Source organism: Meles meles, chromosome 5, assembly GCF_922984935.1.
Source record: "Meles meles chromosome 5, mMelMel3.1 paternal haplotype, whole genome shotgun sequence".
NCBI classification, from domain to species: domain Eukaryota; kingdom Metazoa; phylum Chordata; class Mammalia; order Carnivora; family Mustelidae; genus Meles; species Meles meles.
Window position 1 is genome coordinate 50,102,364 of NC_060070.1, and position 22,241 is coordinate 50,124,604.

Consider the following 22,241-nt stretch of genomic DNA (forward strand, 5'->3'; position numbering starts at 1 on the left):
GGTAAATGCATTCTCAGTATTCAAATTTACTGCCCATAATCTATATATATTTTTTAAAGATTTTTTTTAATTTATTTATTTGACAGACAGCGAACACAAGTAGGCAGAGAAGCAGGCAGAGAGAGAGAGGAGGAAGCAGGCTCCCCGCTGAGCAGAGAGCCCGATGCGGGTCGATCCCAGGACCCTGGGATCATGACCTGAGCCGAAAGCAGAGGCTTTAACCCACTGAGCCACCCAGGTGCCCCCATAATCTATATTTTTAATAGTAAACCAGAAAATAACCAATAGGTTTGTAATAAGGAAATATTTAAACCAAAAATATTATTAAAATATTAGAGAGCTAACAAAAGTCAATTTGGACACTTAGAGCATGTTCCATATTAGAACAGAATATGCCTAAAAGTGAACACAAATAATTTATAAATTTTCTAAAATGTTTATATACTTCGCAGTTTTGTTACCTTTTCTGTGTGACACTGATATTTTTCACTACAAGGTATTTTTGTAGACATTAATGGGCACATCTGGAGACGTTTTAAATTTTTACTTACTCTACAGAAATTGTAAAAGATACCCATGATCTTTCATGGGGGATGGGTCTGGGGGAAAAGATAACAGAAAACCATTAGCACATGAAGCACAGAACACTGACAGAGAGAGAACAGAGACATTTAATATTGCATATGGTCCAATTTCAGATTATGGGAGAAAAACAATACAAATAACTTACTGCTTTCTTATTGTGTGTTTGGCAACATACTAGGCACACTGCACCCATTATGGCTTATAATCACTGCGTGCCAGACTGATCATCTCCACTTTTCAGACAAGGAAATTAAGATCTATAAGGAAGATAACTTTCCCAAGACACAACTTTTGTGTGATAGGTCCTAAGCCCAGTCTATTTAATGAAAGCCTTTTCCTCCTCTTGGCAAAGAAACGCTGGTGGTGAAGACCAGCTGAAGGACTGAGGAGCAGATCTCAGAATAAGCTGCTAGTTACATAACTTAATGACAGGAGAGGCTTGCCAACCCAAGTTCTGCTCGAAGGGTGGAGAAGATATTTCGCAGACAGGTCTCAGGTGGGCTGGCACTTGGCCTCATGAGCAATGCTTCTGAACCAACCTTCACCTCCTCGGTCTCACAGCGAACACGATTCAGAAATGGGCTGTGGTTTACTCTTATCCACCACTTGCTCTTGATCAGCAGGTGGGCTTGGAGCCAGTCTCCAGGAGAATCTCCAGGAGGAAGCTGGGGTCAGGATAAAGGCAAAGGGAGTGCTCACGCCCGGTATCAATCCACAGCTGTCTGACTCCACTGGAAAGTGCAAAGCTACACCTCCATGTGAGAGCACGTGGTGTCATCACTGGATTTGTTTCCATAAGTTTCTGTATCATTTTCCCTTAAGGAAACTAAATTCTTCATCTGTGTCTGATGGTGTCTTTCCATCAACACACATTCTGCTGCCACAGGTTATTAAATATCTCCTTCCTGAGAATGGAATTCCAGTCATATCCGCCCTGGCTTATCTGCTTGTGTGCCCAGGACACCTTTACCCATTCTTCACATGTCAGAGAAAATGCTACATTCTTCAGGAGTCTTGTGCATTGATTTCCTTGGGTTCATTCAGGCACCTTTTCTCGCTGTTTAGATAGCACTGTGTAAGTCCTGCCGTTATACCAGTGTCTCAGTAATCATGACATTCACTCACATGTGTCTCTCTACCAAACCCGTATCTCTGGCCTGTAGTCCGTCTCCAAACCTTAGGCTACAGAAGGTAATCAGTATTCATTTGTTAAATAAACCTGCTATTCTTTTTGTTGCCTTTATCACTTGGATACATACCCTTTGGATGTCAGCACATTAACACCGAACTTAACCCAACTTAACCCAACGGAAGGTGTTGTCAAGAGATACACTGATTAAAGCATTTTGAGAAAAATAATAACAATGTAAAGAAATAAAAACAGGGGTGCCTGGGTGGCTCAGTGGGTTAAAGCCTCTGCCTTCAGCTCAGGTCATGATCCCAGGGTCCTGAGATCCGCCCGCATCAGGCTCCCTACTCAGCGGGGAGCCTGCTTCTTCTTCTCTCTCTGCCTGCCTCTCTGCCTACTTGTGATCTCTGTCTGTCAAATAAATAAATAAAACCTTAAAAAAAAAAAGGAAAAGAAATAAAAACAGTAACAGCTACTACTTCCTCAGTGCTATGTACCTGATAGCGTACTACTAGTTTGACATGTGGTCGTTCATTTAATCTTCACAGTAACACTTTGCAAAAAGAATTTTCCCTCACTTTCCAGAAGGGGACTTTGAAACAGAGAGAGTTCAGACCATCGGTTCCTACAGCAAATAAAGGGGTGGGGCTGCTCTGTGAATCCCAGACAGTCCAGCCTTGCATCCGTGCTCTCAACGATCGTCAGCCAAAACCTTCCCTGTGCTAGTGATTTCTATATTCCTTTTCATGTAATCCTTGAAGGCAGTTCTGTAAGATACAAGGAACATATTAGGAGCATAAGTCAAGTTGCATTGACTTGATCCGGTCCCATGGCTCTGCCAGTGAGTGGCAGGCAGGTGCTGCCTTGTGACTCCTGCCTTGTGCGGAACATCAGGATGCCAACATTGTCATGTGCATCTCTCCCTCTGCATCAGCTTGAACCAGAAATTATCCCTCATCTCGTTCTTCCTGCGTGCAGTACTTAGGACTCTTACTCTCTATAACACTTTAGCATCAACTAGTGACACTTTGAAGGAAAAAGTCTATTTGGATTTTGTTTGAAGTTGGACTGAATCTATAGATTAAACCACAACACTATTATCATCAATCTCCCTATCTATGAACATAGTCCTTTTTAAAAATCATTTTAAAATTGTCTTTTAATTGATTTTGTCAGTTTTATAATTTTCCCATAAATATCTCAAATAATTTTGTAAAGACTCACATATCTATAATTGCTACCAGAGATACAAATTTTTTTAATAATTGTATTTTCAGTTCGTATGTGAGGTTCATCTATAGCAACACTGTTAAACTCTCCAATTAATTCTAATAAGCAATATGAGTTAAGTTGGATTTTCTACACAGAAAATCATATTCACCATCAATAATGATACTTCTTTCTTCTTTTCCCTTTTCTTACAAATATTCTGGTCTTACTGTGCTAGCTAGGACATCTATTACAACAATAAATATAATTAGTTACAGTGGGTATGCTGGCTTCTGATTTTAAAAGAAACACTTGCAACATTTACCATTAAATATAATGTTTGTTGTAGGTTTTTGATGGATAACCTTTACAAAGTAAGCGAAGTTACTAATTTACTAAGAATTTTTTCCTACTTTTAATTATAAGCAGGTGCTGAAAATTACTGAATATTCTTTCTGCATTGAGATGAGTTTGTAGTTTTTCTTCTTTAAATCAGTGAATATAATGAATTTTATATATATATATGTATATATATATATTCTTTTTTTAAGATTTTATTTATTTATTTAACAGAGAGAGAGAGATATCACAAGTAGGCAGAGAGGCAGGCAGAGACAGAGGGGGAAGCAGGCTTCCTGCTGAGCAAAGAGCCCGACGCGGGGCTCGATCGTAGGACCCTGAGATCATGACCTAAGCCGAAGGCAGAGGCTTAACCCACTGAGCCACCCAGGCGCCCCATATAATGAATTATATTAATAGACTACCAAAGTCAAATCAATCTGTCATTCCTGGAATAACTTCAACTTGGTCTTCAATATTTCTGGGCTGAGTTTGCAGTAAGAACTTTGTACCTACGGGTATGAATGAGATTGGTCTACAGTTTTCTCCTCTTGTATTGTCCTTATCCTTTCAAAACCAGCCAAGAACTAGTTTTGAAATTATACTAACTTCATCAAATTAGATGGGCAAGTTTCTTTCTTCTATTCTCTAGAAAAGCTTCTAGTCTAGAAGTATATAAAACATTGACCTCTGGTAGAACTTACCTTAATCAATTGGGCCTGCTGTCTTTAAGGGAAAATAAGCTATTGGTTCAATTTCTTTCATACTACAGGAAGATTTAAATTCTTGTTCTGCTTGGGTCAATTTTGGTTCATTTTTATTTTTCTAGGAAAGTCAGAACTACACAATTAACTTAAATTTACAAAATTAAATTCAGAAGTTTGGAGGGTCATTAAAGGAAAAAAAAAAAAAAAACAATTTTTGCTCGTTCTCTAGCAAGCCCACTAAATCAGATCCAGAAATCCAAAATCCAAAACGCAGCAATGATAAAAGATATCAACTGATCTCTACCCCACCAAAGATAACAAGGACAATCCAGGTCTGCCAAAAGTCCCTTATAAGAACCAGTGAAAATACCACAGCACCGCTAACATGTCCACTTTCTTATATTCTTTTGACATTTTTACAAGTGTAATTCAGAGTATTTAATCTCATCAGGGTGGTAACTACTTTTGAATTAATCAGTTATTATTACCATAGCCTTCCTTATCTTTAGCAAGTTGACTTTTTTCTAAACTTTATTTCCTTCCAACATTCCTCTGTGTTCATATAAATCAAGCTTTAGTTTGGTTCCGTTTTTTACTTTTTTCCCATTAAATTAGTATCCGAGCTTCAGTAAGTTAATGATCAAATTGCATGGAACTATGATGCTATGACACACCTTACTCTTAACTGGTATTGAGCATTAGGTTTTCAGCTGTCAATCAGAAATAAGATTGCAAATCCCTATAACTATCGTCTGACCTGCTTCAGCAAATATGTCATTTCTTCCTTCAAATTTCTGAAAACAGAGTTGGGGTAGAGTGAATAGACCTAAGGCATTTAGGAGTTAAAAATTTACATGGCATCCCTCCTTGACACGTTGAATTAACTCCCTCTGCTTTCAAAGCTTCACAAGCAGAGCACTGGTCTGTTACCTTAAAAGAGTTGTTGAGAATCTTAGAAGAAAAAAGTCACCACTTGCTATAATTTCTAAAATACCATAAGGGATTTGAAACATAAAACTTCTATTCTCTAAAAGCCTTCTAAAAAGTACTCAAGTTAACATTTTCAGACAACAATCGCTGTCTTTGAAAGAAGTGACATCTGTTCATCTTAAAACCGAGAAAAATTTAATCCGTAGTCACACTGTGCTCCCAAGCTTCTACCAAGCAACTCAATTAATCCCACAACTGAAGGGAATTGGAAAGTCAACTAAGAAGCCTCCAGAATGATACTTAAGTGACTTATAAAATAATTATTTTTTAAAGACATAAGGAAGAAACAGGAAATGTTTAGAAAGCATAAGTGATGAAAGCATTCCTTACAAAGAAAAAAAGAGGAAAGCACTTTTGTGTGTGTGTGTGTGTGTGTGTGTGTGTGTGTGTGTGTGTGTGTTTTAAGGGGAAGGTATTTAATTGGTAGGAACAAGAAAAAATAGTAAAGAAAATGTGACAGAGTCTCAAAAGAATTCACAGATGGTGTTAAACTGCATCCAATTTTTCATGAGCTGTTAAGAGGTCATGAACAATTTTCTCACCCTGACTTTTTAGAGGTTCCTGCAACATCCATCATCATGGTGCAGGTTGAAAACAGGGTTAGCTGATTTCCCTAGAATATCAGCGTAAGCAAAGAGCTAACTAGAACCATTATTTCTACGCTTTCTTTTCCCCAACTGAAATAAAAACAAATAAAAGAAAATATGTGGTATTGGGGCACCTGGGTGGCTCAGTGGGTTAAAGCCTCTGCCTTCAGCTCGGGTCATGATCCCGGGGTCCTGGGATCGAGCCCCGCATCAGGCTCTCTGCTCAGTGGCGAGCCTGCTTCCTCCTCTCTCTCTGCCAGCCTCTCTGCCTACTTGTGATCTCTGTCCGTCAAATAAATAAATAAAATCTTTAAAAAATATATATATGGTACAATATATTATATTTTATATTTGTTATTATATCATATCATATATTATATTATTATATATAATATATATGGTACAATATATTATATTTATATAATAAAAGATGGTACAATAATGGGGTTAGGAAAATAGGATGTTAAAAATAAAGCTGAGAGAGGGGCACCTGGGTGGCTCAGTTGATTGAGCATCTGCCTTCAGCTCAGGTCCTGATCCCAGGGTCCTGAGATGGAGTATTGCATTGGGCTCTCTGCTCAGTGGGGAGTCTGCTTCCCCCTCTCTTTTTGCCTCTCCCCCATACTTGTGTGCTCTCTCTCTCTCAAATAAATAAGTAAAATCTTTATAAATAGATAGATAGATAAAGTGGAGAGGAAAAAAAAGATGTGAAGTAAGTTTACGGTCTTCTCCCAAGTCTAGAGACAAGCTTGCAGCTTAAGGATGAAATAGCTCTCTTCTGAGGACTCTGAGGGGTAAGCTCTGCCCAACCTGCCAACAATATCCGGTCTCTAGGCTTGCAAATTATCAACCCCAAAATACCACAGTGCCCCCAATAAATGAGATACAATTTCCCTAAGGGTGTTATGAATACTTTAAATCTATTCACAATTCACTCAAATAAAATAATCACTAATAAAACTAAAAACTAGACACATAATGAATCCATAGAAGTCAGGTAGTAACTGAAAACAACCCGGCACAGAATAATAGTTGTGTTTCCTTGATTGATGCTGTTTTTTTAACTGAGTACTTCTGAGTCAACTGGGTAATAAAAATTTAAAACCTATATTCTTTCCCCAAGTATCTATATTATAACAATGAATCTTATCTGTTTCTAGCTTTTGTTCACGTTTGTTGATAATGTAAAATTGTCTAAAAGGATGCGTACACTTAACTCATTATATAATTTCTTATTTATTTATTTACTTATGTATTTATAGAAAGAGAGTGAGTGAGGACAAGTCAAGTGGGGGAACAGAGGGAGAGGGAGAAAGAATACCACATAGGCTCCACACTTAGCGTGGAGCTACATGCAAGGCTTGATCCCATGACCCTGAGATCATGACCTGAGCCGAAACAAGAGTCAGAAGTTAAACCGACTGAGCCACCCAGGTGCCCCATCACTTCTTTTATATTTAATGCTGATTTTTAAACTATTAGGGTCACCATTCTTCTAGAGCCCAGTAAGAAAAGTTTTAAAGGATTTTAAAATTATAGAAAAGATTCCTTGAATTACATTTCTATTTCTTTTCTTTTTTTTTAAGATTTTATTTATTTATTTGACAGACAGAGATCACAAGTAGGCAGAGAGGCAGGCAGAGAGAGAGAGGAGGAAGCAGGCTCCCTGCTGAGCAGAGAGCCTGATTCGGGGCTCTCTCCCAGGACCCTGAGATCATGACCTGAGCCGAAGGCAGAGGTTTAACCCACTGAGCCACCCAGGCGCACCAAATTACATTTCTATTTCTTAGGCAAGGACTCGGCTGTCTTATAAAATAAACTTACCAACCAATGCTGGGAAACAACATTACAAGATGAACATCAAATTAAAGATTAAGCCCTTCACACTCAGAAGGCACAGCATACAGATATACCATCTAACAATTAGCTATCTGATTGTCTCTGAAGAATTGTAAGGTTAGTCAGAACGTTTGCTTGCCAGATTTTTCACATCATTAATGTGGAAGTTTATTTGTATTTGAAAACTTAGATTATCTACAAACTTTTAAAATCATATAGAATGAAATCTTACATGTACTGAAAAAAAATACCATCATAAACACGATGTTCCAAATAGTGACTACTTGTATTTAAAAAAAAGAAAAAAGAAAAAAAATTGGCCAAAATTTATGGTAGTATCAACTGCTGCGCAATTTCATCATTTTATAATGTTTACAAAGTTATCTTGCTGTTTAAAATACAAAGGATTATTCAACTTGGGGGTTATATGTAGCATTTGTTTTTATATCAGTAAAAGAATATTACAACAGACTGAAAAGTCATCCTAAAGCTAATTCTGGTGGTCCAAATTCTTCAAAAGCATGCTTACAAATACTTAATAGAATTATTTTTTGGCTTTTCCCAGAGACACAGTATTTGCTTTTCTGTCACACAGAATTTAGGGAAATTCAGCAGTCTAGAATCAGAGGACCAAGGTTTAAATGTGCTACCTACTAGCTGTGTGATCTTGATCAAGTTGCTAACCTTCTCTGTGTCTCAGTTTTTTCCATCTGTAAAATGAAAGTGGGCCGACAATGGGTCCTATTTGACAGGATCGGGTTTTTTGGTTACAGCTTTGTATTAACAATATTATAAATGAAATAATCCAGGTTAAAAGCTTAGAATGGTATCTAGCATAATAAATCCTGGCTGCATATCCTTTATTTTCACTTTTCCTTAATAACGTAGCTCCAACATTTTTATTTTTTAAATTTTTTTAGCTCCAACATGTTTAAAACCCTGAAATTTTTTAAAAAGCTTTTAAAAAAATTACTGAAAGACTGGAACAGTTTTGGAACACTCCCTTTAGGGCAGGCTGTTCCTACTCATATTTTCTTGGAGAGCCACCTAAGTGGAACGAGTAATATAGGCGAGTAATAGAAAGCGAAGACAAAATAGAGACACAGCTCTAAGTAGCTAAAATGTCTGCACAATAATGAGGGGGGGAAAAATGGCCCCTAGCACCGGTCTTAGGAACTGGTACAATTTCCTAAAACCAAGAAAAGAATAAAATGGGTGATGAACACCAGGCTGTCTTGTTGAGAAAGACAGTAACACAAAAGCCAATTACCAAATCAATTGCTAAGAGAAAAATGTACACAACGAACAAAATTACAGAAGAGACTATCCTTCCCAAGGAGGGATGTGGAAGTTCCAAGAGTTTCTATTTCCATTAAACATGGGAGGAGAGGGGGGAGGGGAAACAGCGCTCTTATTGTTCTCATTTTATTGCGGACTTGCTTTTTGAAAGAGATCTTAGCAGGGGGAGAGTAGACTCCGTAGTTTTTCTTAACTTGCTTTAGGCCTACAAACCCTTGCTGATTCTCACTTGATGCCTGTGTCCATCCCATGGGTAGATTTGTGTGGGCACACTCACGAGCAAGCAAACAAGTTCTCAGGGGATCAAGAGAAATCAGAGCAGAAGTGAGAAGTTGGGTTGGACATTCTCTAAGATTCTCTTTTCTTTATGATTTCATGGTTGTACCTTGATTTTTCATTTCCTTGGTCTATCATCGATTTTTGCCAGATTATTTATTCAGTTACAACTCTGGGTCAGATGCAGCTAGTTTTGAAGACACCTTCTATGCCCCCTCTAGTCGGCTACATTTATGACACTACACAATCACAACATTACAGAATCTTGGCACCAGATTATGTAAATCTCACTCACTGAAGCCAGAAGGTACAAAAGACTTATTCTTTGAGTTCAGGTAATGTCATGGGAAGACTTTTCCCTAACTTTTTTTTTTAATTTCCTAGTTTTAATAAAATAAGGTCCTACCTACATTTCTTGCCGAGCACACTGGAAATTGTAATTTTTTTTTTTTTAGAGCATCATTATCCCATTTAAGCTAGCACTATAAGTAGAGCTGGTGTGCCACAGATCTAAGTTTTGTAATCAGTGCTGCTTTGTGCCATCTGTTAGCACTGCAGTGTTTCACAGCATAGCTCATATGTCATTTTTCCTCCCAGAGTTTTGTTTCAGCACAACTTCATACAGTATTTTCCCTTTAACAATGTCACTGAAGAAAATAACAAATCCAAAATAGAGTTTACAGCTAAACAAAAATAAAAGCTCAATTAATGATAGAACTGGTTATTTTCAAGGTCTGACTAGTCAGAAGATTCAAATTCCCTTGGTATACAATGACTGATAACAAACACTGCGCTGGCTGTGTTAGAAAATGCTTCTATTACCTACTTGATAATATACAGCTTTGCCAGAAAAGTCAGCATTTCAAGCAACCAGTCCTCCAACAGGGCTCACGCTGATTATAGCACGATTATAGACCTCAACATTTTGCAAAATAAAAAGGTATATTTAAGTTTTTGGCATTCACAAGAGATCATTCACAAAACTCATAGGAAAAATCTAGGATCAAAAAAAATCTAAGATCTGTTCTCAAAAATAATTTAGTATAACAGTTTTAATTATATATTTAATATGAAATATGTTACAGTACATACAAAGATACTCTTCTCCTAGAGTTTTTTATTTTTTTGTAAAGATATTATGTATTTATTTGAGAGAGAGAGAACATGAAAGGGGGGAGGGTCAGAGGGAGAAGCAGGCTCCCTGCTGAGCAGGGAGCTTAATTCGGGACTCGATCCCAGGACTCCAGGATCATGACCTGAGTGGAAGGCACTCACTTAACAAACTGAGCCATCCAGGCACCCTCTCTTAGAGTTTTAACATGAGCTTCATATATATTTTTTTTGAGATGAATCACATCTCCTAATGTAAATATTTAAGTATTATAAGCTGAATTGGACTGTAAAGGGATACCTATAAAAATGTACTCTATTTTATCTTTCATTATTTGTAAATATGCTTGAAAATATTTTGCATTCTATAAACAGAAACAATCTTTTCTTGATACATTCTAGTTGCCAGATACAACAGGGAAATAGCCCTTAAATTACGAAGACTCCTTTTCATATATATGTGTATATACATATATTTGTGTGTGTGTGTATACATATATAAAGGGAGAGAGAGAAAGGGACTCCTGGGTGGCTCAGTGGGTTAAAGCCTCTGCCTTTGGCTCAGGTCATGATCCCAGGGTTCTGGGATTGAGTCCTGCCTTGGGCTCTCTGTTCAGCAGGGAGCCTGCTTCCTCTTCTCTCTCTCTCTCTGCCTGCCTCTCTGCATACTTGTGATCTCTGTCTTTCAAATAAGTAAATAAAATCTTTTAAAAAAAGGGGGAGAGAGGAAGAGAGGGATACAAAAGCTTAACTGCCATTTTTTAGGATGGTTCCTAGAAAAAAACAAAATCTATTTTTCCAAGTGTTATTACTCCTCCTTCATAAGAATTAATATTTAATTACTGAAATATTGTTCATGTCCATGCAGGCGGGGCGGGTGGGGTGCAGCACTTTCATCTTCATGGCAAAACAAAAGTTTTCTTAATATTCAACTTCTTTTGTAACAACCTTCTGCTTAATTTAAATGGATTTCATCTACATATAGAAAAAAATGGGTTCTGAGAATACAAAACAAAAACATAATTACAGTTTGGATCATATAGAGGAAACAACACAGTCATCCTACACCTCCGAGTGAGACCCCACACAGGGACGCCATTCCACAGGCTCTTAGTTTTCTACTTGGGTTGCTAGGATTAACTACTTCCACGTTTACAATACATAAAGAGTCAAGGGACGAGATGGAACCTGGAGACAGATGTGGTACAGTTTCTAGTTTCTTTACTTGCCTGCTACCCAGCCACAGACAAATTAATTACCCTCCCTGAGCTTCAGTTTCCTAATCTGTAAAAATAAGGGTAACAGACACTTCATTAAGATAGTGGGGGAGGATATAACGGGTGCATCAAGTTGCCTGCGGAGCACTCAGCACAGGTAGGGGCTTGAGAGCTACTACACCTTCCCCACTCCTCCCCCAAGCCCTGTCCTTGCCTTCAACCATTGTTAGAGAATCTGTACCAAGGAGTGTTCCACACATACAGTTATTCCTTGTATACCTTTACATCATTTTGATGTGTGTTGGGTCTGTAATGATATTCCCACTTTCATTTCTCTTATTGGTCATGTATGTTTTCTCTCTCATTGATCAGTCTTGCTGGTGAGTTATCAATTCATTTTTCCTAAGAACTAATGTTTTCAGTTTTGTCAAGTTCTCTATAGTCTATTTTCTTTTTTATTGTTTCTGTTATTATCTTTATTATTCCTTTCTTCTACTCACTGGAGGGATATTTTGCTTTTCTTTCCCTAATCATCATAAGGTAGAAGCTTTAAATCTTGCTTTAAGTTTTTTTTTTTTTTTTTTCCTTTCAAAGAGGAGAATTTATAGTTTGCTTATTCCTCTAAGTATTGTTTTAGCTTCTCTATATATATTTTATTTTGCATGGTCATTATTATTCATCAGATTTTTTAATTCCTTTGTTATTTCCTCTCTGACCTACTAGTATTAGAATTTAACTTTTAATTTCCAAACATTTGAGTATTTTCTAAGTATCTTATTAATATTTCATTTAATTCCATTGTGGTTAGATAACACACTATGTAAGATTTCAAATGTTTGAATCGTATTAAAACTTGTTTATGGTATAATAACATATGGTCTATTTTGGCCCACATTCTCTGAGCACTTGAAAAGAACGCATGTTCTGCAGTTTTTAGTTATAGATCTGAGTTACCATCTGGTGTTGTTTCCTCTCAGCATGAAGAATGTCCTTTAGTATTTCCTGTAGCACAGGTCTAATGGCAGTGAATTGTCTCATTTTTGCTCATCTGAAAAATTACTTATTTTTCCCTCCATTTTTGAAAGCTAGTCTGCCTGAATGTAGATTTCTGGGTTGTTTGTTTTTTTTTTTTACTTCCATAAAGATGTCACTCCATTTTCTTCTGACTTCTGTTGTTCCTAATGAGAAGTAAGATGACTTTGGAGTGCTGTTCCCTATACAAAATGTTTCTTTCCCTTCCATCCCTCCTAACCCTGCAAAGACCTTTGTCTATAGATTCTATGTCTTTGAATTTCCTGTTTTTCCTCTCCTTCTGAGACTTTGATTATAATATTACCTGTGCAACAATAGTAAGAATGCAACTGAGAACCATTCTCATCTTTATTTAATTAGAAAGAGATAAATAAAAACCGAGGGTTTTGAAGGGTCAGGGGTGGGAGGTTGGGGGAACAGGTGGTGGGTAATGGGGAGGGCACGTTTTGCATGGAGCACTGGGTGTTGTGCAAAAAGAATGAATACTGTTACGCTGAAAAAATAAATAAAATGGAAAAAAAAAAACCAATGTGGATCAATTTTTTAAAAAAGCTTAAACTGAATTTTTGTTAAATAAATATTGAGTTAGTGATTAAAATTACAGGAAAATTTGAAACCCATGCTACCAAATGTAACATTTATCTATGAAACTAAAAGAATTTTTCACAGTTACTTTCATAATTACTTAAATTGGCATTAACTATATAAGTTGTGTTATTCAAATTATGGCATTATGAAAATGATGAAAAATAAGACCACACCCTAAGAAACTTTAAGTTACTTGTCCAGGGCATTTTGTACTATCTGGATCAAATTTTCTATTTTTATCTGATCTCTAAGATATTCTGAAGCTATCAGCAGACATATGTGTTTCCAACCTTATGTTTAATTTTTTTTTTTTTTTAACCACAATTGTATTCCTTCAAGGAGCAAGATAATCCCTGAGGCTACACAAAAGTGAAGAGAGCAGAAAGAATTAGAAAATAAAACTAAGCAGTAGAGCTGCTCAGGGTATAGTAAGGAGTCGGGATTTCATGGTGAGGGGGGTGGGGGAGGTGGAGGGAACTCTACAGGGACAAGGAAATCCAGGATCAAATTTGCACTTTCAAAAGTCTATTCCAGCTACTCTGAAGGAAAAACTTACGAGAAACTGATAGTTCAGGGAAGAAAGATGCTGGCTTTGATTTAGGCAGTAGAGGTTCTAAGTGTTCAGATTAGAGATGTATTTCTAGACCAGTGCACCTCCTGGTGGACTGAACACAAGGTGTAGGGAAAACAGGCATTCATGAGGCTCCCCAGACTTTTGACCTGAGGTAGGGAACAAAGAAATTAACAAAGAAACAAACAGAGGTTTGGACATTTTTTTCCTTAAAAGATCTTTCAGACATCCAAATGGATACATGAAACAAGCATTGGAAATTTTGAGATAAATAATGCCTTCGATAAAGCAGAGAGTTAAAAATCACTCATACATGCAATTCCTCTATGTAGAAATAACAAATATCTACTAATATTTTAGAATAATTCTCTTGAATCTAACTAAATGCACTTGAAAAATAACTTTCTCTAAATGCTTTAACCCAAGAACGACTATATATAAATGTCTCAAAAAGGAACTATAACTATAATTTAAAGCAGAAGTCCCCTTTGATCATACTTTTTTAGCATCCTAAGATTTTCTCTGAAAAATCTGAAAAGAACTATTTATCAAATAAAAGCGCTATCATGTGGAATAGTCATACTATGTATCTGTCATACTATGACAGATACTATGACTAAATATATTTAAATCAATTTTCTACTATAGCAAACCAAGATACTATGTGAACCGACCAACTATACCAAGTGAAAAATGATTTGTTACCTCTTTACCACCTGAGATTACAAATGGTCACTATTTTATAACATTAACTTTTAACGCTGCATTTGGTTCATTCCTTGATCCTTTTACGGTTAACCAGTGCAATCTGATAATTATTTCACTGTCTGATACAACCGACAGTCCTACCTTTTCAAAGAAGGCAGACATTGAACTTTGTACTGTGAATACCCTTACAGGGCTATGGAATCAATGAAAAGGTGGCTATTTTTAGCTTAAATTTTGGACTAGGCAGTAAAATTTTAAATGCAACCATACTATCTAAAATGCTTTACTAGAATCATAAAAAAAGAAGAAGAAGAATCAAAGAAGTTCCTTCCCCCCCACTAAAAAAAAAGATTTAGAAGTTCTATAAATATACAGATTGGCCATTCAGTAATCCCTCAGCAATGAGTGTTTTACAAATCTCTGTTTGCTGGAAACAGCTTCATATTTGTTCCCCAGAGTTTTTAAATGTGAGAGCTATTTATGTATGTGCGGTTACATTCTGTCTCCTTAAACAAAAGGACGCTTAGACTTTTAAGGCTCCTGCTTTCTAAATTTCCAGGCTACTTAACACTGGGTGTCACTTTAGCCACTGCATACAGGAACAAAGGCCAGGCAATGAAATCCACAGCCATAAGCCCCCGGACAATTTGTGTGTACACACACACACACACACACACACACAAACACACACCCCAAAACATAACCGGTCATGCAGAAAAGGTCTTAAAATCTTAAAAAAATAGATGAGGCTAGAAGTTTAAAACCTTCTTTAAAAGAGGAAGTATAGCCTATGTAACATGAAACTTTGGGAGAATATATTTGACGGTGTCCGCAGTTCTACACCACTATATGAAATGAAGATCACTCAGGAGAAGGGGTGCCTCAGCAGGGGTAGCTACCATTCCACTTTCTTTTGGAAGTAGTGTCCTTGTTTACCTTTTATTTATTTATGATTTTTTAAAGATTTTATTTATTTATTTGACAGAGGGAGTGCATATAAGCCAGGGGAGTGGCAGGCAGAGGGAAAGGGAGAAGCAGGGAGCCCAATGCGAGGTTCAAACCTGGACCCTGGGATCATGACCTGAGCTGAAGGCAGATGCTTGGCTGACTGAGGCACCCAGGTGCCCCAATTTACCTTATTTAAAATGCATATTTAAAGCACTTTGCGGGGCTCCTGGCTCAGGTCATGATCCCAGGGTCCTGGGATTGAACGCCTCATCGGGCACTTTGCTCGGTGGAGAGTCTGCTTCTCCCTCTGTTCTCTCTCTCTGTCTCTCAAATAAATAAATATCTTTAAAGCATTTTTAATGTCATATTTGCTCCTAAATCCCTATTATCTGTGAGATCTTGATCTTGCCAAGTGAGTCTCTCTCATCAAGGAATTTTTTCAAAAACATACACCCCAAAGTCAGCACGTAATTAAATCGATTTTTATAGAATCATTTCAGGCCTTTAATAATTTAATTCAATGTAATGAAAATAAAGTTTACTGAAAGACTAAAGTCACTGAAATGGTTAATGAATCTCTCCAGATTCTTAATTTACAATTTGGGGAACAGTAAAATTTCCCCCTTCAGCAGTTATTTCAAAAAGTCAAACTTATAAAAATTAAAAGCTGTCGTTAATAGAAAGGGTTATTTTATCATTCCCTGATTGGTAAAAAGAGCTAAAAAGTAAAAGACATAGTAAGTCACATAATTATATTTTCATCTTCATTTTGTACACAATACAAACAACTAAAAATTCAGTTTAAGGAAAATTTTCAAGTTATTTTAAATACATTTGGAACTTGTTGACATTTTTAAACTATTAAGGATTAATGTCCAACACAACAAATAAGTCATTGAATGATTCCCAGTTGGTTTGCCAATAACTAAAAATAAATTACACATGAGAACAAGCAGCGGTAGCCTCTAGCAAAAACAACCCATCTTAAATTCTTCTTTTACATTAAGAAGATATAATGACTGAACAAAGAGATGGTACTTGTGTTCTTGATTTTTTTCTTCTTTTTCTTTTCCTTTTTTTTTTTTTTTTTTTTAGTTCTTGGACATTTAAGAACTCTAAATTTGATTTACCAAGAATCCTTCATATCTAGGCCACTGTTACCTATCCTTAAGATTTAATTGCATAGAAGCGCCTGGGTGGCTCAGTGGTTTAAGCCGCTGCCTTCGGCTCAGGTCATGATCTCAGGGTCCTGGGATTGAATCCCACATCCGGCTCTCTGCTCTGAAGGGAGCCTGCTTCCCTCTCACTCTCTCTGCCTGCCTCTCTGCCTACTTGTGATCTCTCTCTGTCAAATAAATAAATAAAATCTAAAAAAAAAAAAAAAGATTTAATTGCATAACATGGTAGTTCACATATTCCCATAAAGTAGCCTAAGTCAGTAATTATATATACCAGTTTTCATGGAATCACCCCAATTTATGCCCACTGTCCAAATTTGGAAGATAAATTATATGATCACCTTTAGTCCACTAGGAGGACCAAGTCCTCGTTATCCCTAGGAAAGGCTTTCTATTCAGGCAACAGGACATGAGAATTGGTGGAAATGGGAATAACTTTTTAAATTGCTAGACCAAGAAAGGTGGGTCTAATTTCTCTACTTTTTACCAGTTTACCTCTCTTTAGCCTGACATGGAAGCTGAAACATTTGTGACCATTTCTTCTTTAGATCAATGTTTCCTAATGAAGATGTCAGCTCTATTTGACAGATGGCCAAAGTCTTCATTAAAACCAATGCAAAGTTGAAATCATGTTTAAAATGCTTGACTTGCAGAGAGCATGACAAGAGAATTACAGGTGATCATACTCTATGACCCTAAAAAATAAAATAAACTTCACCAATAAAAACCTTGACTACAGGGGTGCCTGGGTGGCTCAGTTGGTTAAGCCTTTGCCTTCAGCTCAGGTCATGACCCCAAGGGCCTGGGATCCAGCCCAGGTCAGGCTCCCTGTTCAGCAGGCAGTCTGCTTGTCCCTCTCCCTCTGTCCCTTCCCTCAGCTAGTGCTCTCTCTCTCTCAAACAAATATCCCCCCCAAAAAAAAACAAAAACAAAAACAAAAAAACATCATTAAAAACAAAGGACTTCAGATTTTATCTATGAAATAGCTATCATTTTTTAAATGTTCTAGACAGTAGAGAGACTGCTGGTCTCAGAAGGCAGAAGACTTTTAACAGACAAACTAGTATCCACCTGATAAGCCCGGCTATCCTTCCCCGTAACTTGGGGGAAGCATCTCTATTTGTATAACACGGAATTCTATCCTCTCCTAAAACATTATTTTAAGGCTATTTGTCCCTGAAACAAATTCATTAGCTGGAAGCAAGTGTACTAAGCCTTTGTTCTAAAGGAATCGCTTTAATAGAGGTAACACATAAATGATGTTAGCAAGAACTCTGTTTCAGATTATTAACTAAATGCTTCTTCATGAATGAAAAAATAAGTCTGTCCCAATGATGAGTAACAAGGAAAGTAGTAAGAAAGTAGTAAGAAAGGTCACTCAAAATGAAATTCGCTTAGTAAATTTCTTCAAATAGGATAACCACCATTTTTTTTTGAAGATGTTGGTTGTGAAGGTAAAATGAAAACTGGCCTACTCTTTGGGGAAATAAAAAATGTTTGAATGGACTTCTGCTTGTTCTATTATTCATTTCAGGTTTGGAAAAGAATGCCTTTCTTAATTATGTGTCCGAGTAAGCCCCCTAGTTTCAATTTTAGCAAATTATCCTTAACAGCATCATTGAAACTACTGATAGCTATGATATTCTTGGAGGAAATTACAACATAGATAGAAGTCTCATCTGTAACACCCCATTCTATTACACCATTTAAAAAAAAACAGGAAAAAATAAACACAGACTTCATACTGATAGGTAATTCCCTTTAAAAATGTGTCACAGATGATATTAATTCCATAAATTTTTTAAATATCATCTTTGATCAACCGTGTGAAAAAGAAAATATCTGCCTCCATCTAACCTCATTTCCCTATCTTCATCCAATATTACAGGGCACTTCCACTTTTTGCCTACTAGGATGGAGAAGGCTTTCAGAGGCACAAACCACCCCAAATAATGAATGCTAGCATGTCCATGATGAGAGAAGAATTATAGTTTTGCTGCAAAGATCCGTATGTGTGCTGAGGCTAGCAGGAAAGGCAAGGAGAAAAGAAAGGAAGGGAGTCGAAATGGCAAAAGAGGAAGGAAAAAAAAAAAGAAAAGAAAAGATCTCTGGTGGGCTAACAAAAGGAAATCCCAGTGGCATGCTCTCTAATAAGAACATTTCGCTTTACCTACACCACTGTGGCTCCCTAATTCTAAATATAGGTTAGGCAAGGTCCTAGTTTTATAAAATACATGGGTCTTATTAAAATGGATACTGTATTCATTAGGTAAAGTGATAGCTGCATACATAATAAAACATTCCATCAAATGAAAAGGGTATTTTATCAATATTTGTATAATACTTCATTATTTTAATGTACCTGAACTATGTTTTTGGAACTGCCATAGAAAAGCTGGTTTTAATAATATAGGATTGTGTGATGTTGGAATATTATTCACAAAATACATTCAATGTGGTCTGCTATACACTCTTAGGTAGAAACTGATGCCCAGAAAAGTCTATGGTTAGGAAAATAGGGCATAACTTTATTTCGGGAGGCAGGGGCCCAGGATTCCTCAGTAATGAGTGGAAAAGGTTAAGATTAAGTTTCATTTTTTTAACTGAACATATAGAGTTAACCATTGGTATTTTAAAAGGAATAGATTAAAGAAGAAAAATGGTGACAGAAAATTTGAAAATGCAAGCCATCTCAGGGAAAACCAAGAGTCTACAGAAAGCACTCAAAATATAGGCATGGTGGGGAGGGGCACCTGACTGGCTAAGTCAGTAGAGCTTGTGACTGTTAACCTGAGGGTCATGAGTTTGAGTCTCATATTGGGTATAAACATTACTTAAAAATAAAGTCTTAAAAAAAATACACACATGGGGAATATATTATACCCTCTTTATAGTCTAAGTTGGAAAAATAAAATTGATGCAGGAAAAAAAATGCAGAAATGTACTTATTAAGAGGATAAACAAATCCTACCAAAAGAAAGGAAATAATCAGTACTTGTTGTAAACAACTATACAACTATAATCGTAGATGATATAAATAATGGATTTTGAAATACTAGTCATCTCAAGGCACTTCTTAAAGCATAAATATTTAGACCCTCTTAAGAGAATAGCCATGAATTATACCTCTCCCCTAATAATATTGATAAAGACAAATTCTTGGCACCATCTACAATATAAAACTACCATAAATAGCAAATATCACTATATGGTCCTTTAAAGGACTAAAACAGAAAAATATGTTTCTTCAAGTGGATCAAGAAATAAAGTACCTTCTTTGACATAACTTGAAAGAAAATAATTCAACATTCAATATTTTCCCAATCAAATGCAAATTTTTAGACCTGCAAATTAAAACATCTTTAACACTATTATTAATATTGATAGATTTAAAAAATCAGAACAGTTATAAACTAGACGATTTATCACTTTCATTTTCAACTGTTTGTTTTTGAGTAAGTGCTAATTTTAACTTGTCTTAATTTTCACAAGTGTTTGGATTCAAACTGAGCAGAAAATTCATTAGCAGTTCATCTCTATTTCAATGTCTATTTTAAACACAAGCATGTTTTGGTGAGCTGTGAACTCATTCATGAAAAGAGGTGATGGCCCTTGTAAAAAAGCATAAACTAATTTGAGCTGTAAATTTAATTACCTTAAATTACCAAAGTAAAATGAGCTTTCAACAACAGCAACTTTACTGCCCACCCAACAGCATGACAAACTAGCAGAGAATTTCAGTTCTTTCTCCTGGAGGCCACGTCATCCCCTTACTGATGGTGAATACAATGCTGACAAAATACACCTAAAATTTCTTAACAAATTGTACACGCTTCTCCGTATTTGCCTATGAAGTTACTAGGGAGCCTAGAGGGTCGGCCAGGTCATGGATAGACATTCTCTCACTAAGAAAATTTTAAATTATTTTATTGTAGTTTGAAAAATCTTAAGATTATACATTATACATATTTTAAAAGAAGGGACACAGTTTCATGCCAAATAAGGAAATGAAATATTTTCAATCAATTATAATTTGGAGGCTACAACCAGACCTTCAAAAATCACTCTGAGGGGCGCCTGGGTGGCTCAGTGGTTTAAGCCTCTGCCTTCGGCTCAGGTCATGATCTCAGGGTCCTGGGATCGAGCCCCGTACAGGCTCTCTGCTCAGTGGGGAGCCTGTTTCTCCCTCTCTCTCTGCCTGCCTCTCTGCCTACTTGTGACCTCCCTCTCTGTCAAATAAAATAAATAAAATATTTAAAAAAAAATCACTCTGAAAGTAAACTACAACTCATTAGGCACTAAAGTATAAAGGTACCAAATCATAGAAATCACTGTCATTTTTAAAAGAAAGTAATGGTTTTCTTTAGAGAATCTATTTTACCTATTAAATAGTCTACTCATTCGTGGAAACTTCACTGGTAACTATGTAAAAGTAAGTATCTGGGTGATGCAGTTGGTTAAGTGTCCGATTCTTGGTTCCATCTCAGGGTCCTGGGATCGTGTCCCACATCACAGTCCCCTTAGACCCTCTTCCTCTCCTTCTGCCCCTTTTCCCCATCTTGCTCTCTCTTGCTCTCCCTCAAATAAATAAATAAACCTTTAGAAAAAAAAATAAATGTTTTATTTAGCCTCACTAGAGAATTAAGAGGAGAAAAAAAAAAAAACATCGCCAGGTTAGTCACAAGAAGTAACTTTGTCAAAATGACACAAAGTAGCAATGTGAAGGACAACAGCACAGGGTATCAGTACTCATTTTGGAAGTTAACTCATAACATAAAACAAAACTTTTGAGTGTGTGTGGGGGGGGCAGTCAACAAATTGGGGTGGTGTATACAAAGGGCCATAGTCCAATCCAGCAATTTTTGTGACTAGCAGTTTCTGTATACAACACAAACCAGCAAGATACCATTCTTCTTCAAAGAAATTACTAACAGCAGTGATGCTTAGGGGCAAACAATTCATTATTTGAGTGCCTGCTTAGTGCCAGCCAGGGTTCTAGTCCCCCGGCTTACAGACATAAATAAGCCATACATGGTCCTTAAGCTCATGAAGCTTGTCTTTTACTAGGGCAAGAAGGACATAGAACAAAAAAACAAGACACCTACAGACAGTTCAGAGGCTAAGAGGACAGTAGGATGGAGTATTGTAATGGGGGAAAACTCTGGGTGGACAGCTATTGTAGATGGGACATCTGGGGAAGCCTTTCTGAGGAGATGCTAGTTCAAAACTGAGGTTATTGGGGGAATTCACATACTCCTTAGTTAACAACTAATGACTAAAGACTACATGTTTATAACATAACCTTTCACTTGAGTACACATCCTTTCAAACATTCCAGCGGTGAATTTTTCCCATCCAACTGGCAGATCAGTCAGTCTTAAGTGGGATAGACAGGAGTGGTTTTGGGACGTCACCAAAAAGGACACAACAAAATGCTGACCAGAGGTTACAAAGAAAGGGAGAGAGGAGCGAGGTTCATAACGAATGTGCCTTTGAATTCAAAGGGGACCACTTCTGACAAGGAAAATATTAATAATTGTGTGAGAGAAACTGGAGCACTTTATCATTACCCAGAAAGATGGAATGTGGATGATCTTTCTTCTGACTGGCTTACATCCAAAAGGATTTCAAAGCGAATGACAGCAATCTTTCGAAAAGCTAATACCAAAAGGAGGGAGAGAAAACAAGCAGGGGATTCAATGTGAATCTCAGTATCACTGACCAATTAACACGGGAAGACTAAATAATCTGAGTAACCCAATATAATGCTGCTTTCACTTTTATAATGAGAGCAACAAGTTAAACAGACCGTGCATGCAAGGGATGGAATGAATCCGCAGAATAATGGAATCTGTGTAGTAGGGTTTACTGGTTTTAAATCCATGTCATATCACAAAACTGAGTAGGTAGCCACTACCACTAAGAACAG

The 22,241-nt window shown here is 36.8% G+C and overlaps 1 protein-coding gene across 1 annotated transcript in view; it reads right to left on the bottom strand.

Annotated features, from left to right (window-relative positions):
* The window catches only part of BCKDHB (branched chain keto acid dehydrogenase E1 subunit beta), a 232,473-nt gene that overhangs the window by 34,071 nt on the left and 176,161 nt on the right, over positions 1-22,241 (bottom strand). The window lies entirely within an intron of this gene.